This window comes from Rhinolophus hipposideros, assembly GCF_964194185.1.
Source record: "Rhinolophus hipposideros genome assembly, chromosome: 10".
Lineage (NCBI taxonomy): Eukaryota > Metazoa > Chordata > Mammalia > Chiroptera > Rhinolophidae > Rhinolophus > Rhinolophus hipposideros.
Window position 1 is genome coordinate 74,005,721 of NC_138056.1, and position 6,092 is coordinate 74,011,812.

The following is a 6,092-nucleotide window of genomic DNA, read 5'->3' on the forward strand; positions in this document are numbered from 1 at the left end:
CCTAGAGGAAAGAGGCCACATGGAAGAGGCCTCATGAAGAGAGAGGCCACATGGAAGAGAATCGAGGTATCCCATTCACTGCTAGCACCAAGGCACCAGATGCGTGAAGCCTCCAGCCTTGGGTGTGTCTCTCCAGCCAATACCATGTGGAACAAAGACAAGCTGCCTGCTGAGCACTGCTCACCTGCAGAATTACGAGCAATGAAATAGGTTGAAGTCATTAAATGTGAGGTAATTTGTTATGTAGCAACAGGTAACTAATACAAACAAGGTCTTGCCATCCTTCAAGGACCCGTCTGGGGTAGCCAACTGGCTCTTTTTTATGCAACACCCTAATGCCATGTGCCTTTTCATTCAAACTATGGTACTGTTACTCTACAGAAATGTTGTCTGCACCTAGAGCCCAGTTTAATAAATTAAGGTGCTCAAAGTAGAATGTGCAAGAAGAAACCATTTTCATTTATTAAGTATCAGGGTCTTCATGTGCAGTATTCTCATTCCTGCTCAGAGAGATCACTATGATAAATTAGAAGTTTATAACAAGGAAGTTTGGGTCCAGCCACATGGATTTCAGGGTCTCTTCTATGGACTCAATAGAACCTTTAATTCCAGATCCCTCCTATTCTCCGTAAGATACCCTACAGTATCCCCGCCTCCACCTGCCACAAAGACATAGATTTTCAGAACTCCTGGCTGTATGTAAGTGTAGCCCGCTAAACCCCAGAGATGTTGGCTGAACAGAGCATGGTTGAGGAAAGACAGTTTATAGCAGCTGTTGATCTAACTCCTCTTATAGTCACTGGTTTCTATACTTTAGTCCTCTCCTTTCCACCAAGGTCCTGACTCAGCATTGTACAGATTCCCTTTATATTCCCAGTCACATGGAATTTATACTAGCCTCTGCTTCCTTTTATTCCCCTGATGCTGCAATAATTACAGCTGCAGGATCTAGGAGGGCTCTTAAATTATTAATAAGAATCATTATGCAATCATTATGCATTTCCCTGACTGACCATCCCCATTTTTATTTACAAATATAAATAAGCTGACCTCTGCACATTTTCTTAAGTCTGTGCTATTTTGATGAGGATGTATGGTTGGGGAACTGATGAAAAATGGCAATTGTACCCAATTTACCAGGTGCAAAAATATTAAAGTAATACTCTGCATGATATCTGAGAGTTTGCCAAGATGACACATTGTATAGGGCTGGTATATATATCAGACTGGGAGATTACTGAGAAAAACGTTTTTTAATTTTCTTCATTCAAAGATTCACACACATTTCTGCATTGAAGTTTGTGAAATAAAATACTCAACAGCTTTGAAATTCCTTGTAGACTCCTAAGAGCTCTCACCCATTTTATGACTTCTCTAGGGTTCTGTGATTTGGTTGTCTGATCCCTCTGCTCATTTATGTGCAGGAGATCTGGGCTTCATTCTCTGTCTGGCATCAGCCATGGGAACCATGGTTAAACTTGAGAGCTGTGGGTCGAAGAGCAAAAGGGAATTCTCATCTGGGCAAATGTGGAAGCTAAGGAACTAAGGCTCAAGGGGGGAGAGAGAGAGAGAGGAGAGAGAAGAGAGGAGAGAGAGAGAGAAGAGAGGAGAGAGAGAGAGAGAGAGAGAGAGAGAGAGAGAGAGAGAGAGAGAGAGAGAGAGAGAGAGAAATGGGGCCAAATCAAAAGTGTTAGCAACAGAGATCAGGCAAAATCAAATCTGGAGAGACTTCACAGAAGCAACTGGATACTCAGCGAGTTCAAGGAGAATAGGGAACGCATCTGATTTTCTTGCTATTGTACCCTCAAGCCTAGTATAGTGATGGCACACGTTAGGACCTCAAGAAATTGTTGTTGAATGAATAAATGAGAAGCTCATGGTTGAGTATAAGAGGGAATGTTTAGGATCAAGCGAAAGCTAAATTCTGTATTAAGTAAAATTTTACTCTGTCCTGTCAATTCCCTCTGCCAAGGTAGAATTATGTAGTTTTCAGACTTAAAATTTTATCTCTAATTGTAGAATGTTGGAGAATTAGGGGAAGACGGCTGCTGCTGAAATCAAACAAGAAAAAAGAGAGACACTTACTGAACATTTTTAATTGTCAAGCACCATGCTAGGTATGTCACATGCATTATTTGATTAAATTCTCACACCATTTTGTGGGAGGCATAACCATTATCCCAATTTTACCGATAAAGAAACGGGGGCACAGAATGTTTAAGTTAACTTGCTCAAGCTTCTACAGCTTTTAAATCAGTCTCTATGGGACTACTGAGATTCAAACTAGACCGCTCTGACTTCAGAGCTGGGTTCTCAATCTCTACCCCAGTATGTTTCCTGTCTGCTCACTGATAGGAATCATTTGCAGCATTTGCTAAACACGAGTTCTGGACTTGAGTCTAGCACCGACTAAATCAAATTTCCAAGAGTGAGATCCTAGATTCAGTATTTTTGACAGGTACCCCAGATGATCTATTTTGTGAAACAAGTTTGCGGAACACTGCCTGACACTCTATATTCCTGATAGATATCCCATTACAAAATTTATTGCTCAGAGTCAATATTTCATGTATCAATGGAAATTTAGATGCTATAAACTATTGAATAATTTTCTTTGTAAAAATTCTTAGAAATAAGAGGGCATATTAATTTGGGCTTGTAAGAGAAATGTGAACTGCTTTATTAAAAGGTTGTTTAAAAAAGAACTATAAAAAATTTGAATTCCAATTAATGTTTCATGACATAAAAGGATGGTTCATCTCTTAAAGGAAAACATTAAGGTTAATTGGATTTTTAAATCTGGAAAGCCTACAGGGAAAGGCTTTTCTTGATTAAAGAATTTACACTCATTTTATAGCATATATTTTGGTCAGGGTTAGGGAAGGGTAATTAACTTCCCCTGGAAGATTCACTAATTACCACTGGAGCAAAATCAGGTTCAACAAGGCCTGAACTTGGAAGAAATGCAAGAATATTTATCAGGTGCAGTGGAATCTATCACTATACATACTAGGACGATCTGTTTAATATTTATGCCTAAATCCTATTTTAAGATTGCTCCCACAGATTTCTTGAGTTTTTCATGAAAAATTACTTTGCTACCTTAGGTTTAGTTTCATTAAGCTTATGGAAGTCTTTAAAATTAAAAAATTCAGTAAGTACAAAGAAACTTTACCCTGGAAAGATGGGTTTTATAAAATTATTTAAAATATAGTTTGCAGTTTTAATTAATTAATGTTCATTCGGTAGTTTGGTTTAGTAGTGCACTGCTTAAAAATTCACTATTTTATAGTTTCCAAAACTTCAAATACACTATCATTTTGAAACTCTGTATTCATTTAGTGAGATGAGTATCACCTAGTTAGGATTATTCCTCTGGAAAATATACATATAAATTAATTAAGATCTGTATGTTGGCTAAATTACTACAAATAGTTTTTGACAAAACCTGTTTTGTATCTTCTATTGTAAAGGTATAAGAGCCTGTAGCACAATGTTAAGTACACCTTAGTGACTGAAAGAGGACAAACAAGAAATGCTTTTATCAACTTGTTTTCTGTAAGTATAGAGATTAACTTTTGTCAATGAGGAGCTTCTTTTTTTTTTTTTTTCCTCCTGCATTGAGGGAGTGGGGGAAGGGGTAAATTCAGAATTGAGAGAAAGAACTTAAAATGCCAAAGCATCAGACTGAGATTGTTAACCATCCTGTTTAATAGACTGAAGAGGGAAGTTTCTCCGTGGACCTGAGAGTATTAAGATATTGACCGAGAGAGGAGACCTCCAACTTAGGGGAGCATCCTAAATCTGGGAACAGGCCAAGTCCCTAAAATATCCTCGATGTTTTTAATAAACTTTGTTAAAGGCTTCTGCCCAGGGGGATTAAAGGGAAGGAGATGAGTCAATGTTTGTGGGCAAACTGCAGAAAGCTGAAGGCACGTGGAGAATTGGGGGTTATAAGGGAAGAAGTCTGGAGCAGTGTTTGGACCAAGGATTTATGAGAGAGAACCAGTGTCATGCGGGGTGTCATGCAGGGTATCATGCAGGGTGTCAGCTCCCGCTCCCCACATTAAGAACTCAGGATACGGTGAGGCCAAAAAGGAACACCCACGGAGCTTTAGATAGGGGAGTCATACCACTATATTCTCGATGATGGCTGGGTTGGACACAGGAAGCAGGAGCCACATGATCCGCAGCCTGCCATCTGCTTCTCTCTGCCAACCAACCTCACTTTCTAGCTGCAATCTGCCGTGCTAACTGCAATCCCCACTTGCCAGCCACCATCCTCTTGCTAGGCCCCATTTACTGCCAGCATAGCCACGGCAGTTATATTAGTGGCCAATGACTCACTGGTTAAAGCTGATGGCCAACTAGCCACAGCTGATGGCCATCCAATCACAGTTGATGGCCATTTACTACCCGAGTGCGCACCTTTCCATGTGAGGGCGAGAGCCTGGAAACTGCACTCTTGGTTGTCCCCACAACCAGAGAGCCTCAGAAATTCAGAGAAGACAACTGGCCTTATATAGTCACAGGGGATAAATCCACAGTTGATTTTTCAAGGGTTGGGTTTCCAAGGAGGAATTGTTTCAACCTGAGCAGTAGTCTAGACGAGTGTGGGGACAGAGTCCCAGAAAGCAGTTTCCAGGCTCTCGGCCTCATGTAGAAGGGTGCTGACTCGGGTAGTAGATAGCGGCCAGCTATAGCTATTGGCCATCAGCTGTAACCAGTTAGCCATTAGCCACAGATGTAACTGCCGCCACTGCGGGAGTCGAGTAGAGTAGGGAGTCGAGTGGGGAGTCGAGAGTCCAGTCGAGTCAGTCGGTGGGTTGGCAGGCAGAAAAGCGGACAGCCGGTTGCAGGTCGTGTGACTCCAGCCTCCAATGAGACTATAGTGCCACCAGTGAAACTATAATGGTAAGACTCCCCTATCTATGGCTCCGTGGGTGTTCCTTTTTGGCCTCACCATGTCCTGCGTTCTTATGTGGGGAGCGGGACCAGAGACCCCGCAGGCCGCCCCGCATGACACACGGTACAGAGAGCAGGGTCTGCCGCATGACAAATGGCGGAGCGAGCAGGGTCTCCTGCACTAGGAGAGACTTGGAAGCCACGGTCATTTAGTATATTATAGCTCATCACATAGAAAAACCAGAAACATGGCAGAAAATAGGCCTGTCCAGAAAGGAAAAATCACAGGAACTGGAATTAAGGGAGTATTTGTCCAATACAAACATTTAAAAAGTCTTCCCATTGTATCACTTTCCTTCTCAGCCTTTGACCCCTTCCCTAGCTCCACCCCAAGAGCATTTGGGCATGTGAGGTTATGTCCGGGCAGCTGGCTGGTCCTTTGAGGGTGGGTGTCCAGTGAAGCGGTGCCTGGCCCTGTACACTCAGCGAGCTTCTGCTGCTGTCATTTGGGTCTCATGTATATCTGGTCTGTTCTTTCTTAGCTCAGTCAGGGCCTGGAGGTCTCTCCCCACCTATGACTCATCTGAAGTCCAGCAGGTATTCTATTCTTTCAGACTAGGATGTCCACCTTGAAATCTATACTGCAGGACGTGTCATCACAGCTTCAGAAGCCCCTTCTGAAAATCCTCCCACCTCTACCACCACACTCTCAGTAATTCTCAGACTCATCAGAGCCATGAGGCATCTGGGGAAGGGGTGGCAAGAAAACAAGAGCCCTAGCATCCACCTTTTTCTACCTCTTTTATTTCTAACGATAATAAATACAAACAGAATACATTGCTTTCTGAGACACATTTTAATAAATTAACAATTTTTTGTAGAATTGAAATGTTTTACTACATGTCAATATTGTTAACATGGACCTGCAAAAATGCTGATTTTATGTCTCATAGTATATGGCAAAAGCCCACATTCCAGTAATAGGGAAATGAAGTAAATTACTTGTGTATGCAATGCAAGTAGCTTTGAGCACTACCCCACCAAGTGGGGAAAAGGTTATTAAAGCTATTATGCTCTTGTACGAAAAACGGGGTTCCATATCTACTGATGAAACTTGCAGTCATTGTCTTATCTGTTACTGCCTTTGAAAGGAAACAGAGAATTAGATATTATAAAATTCTCTGAGA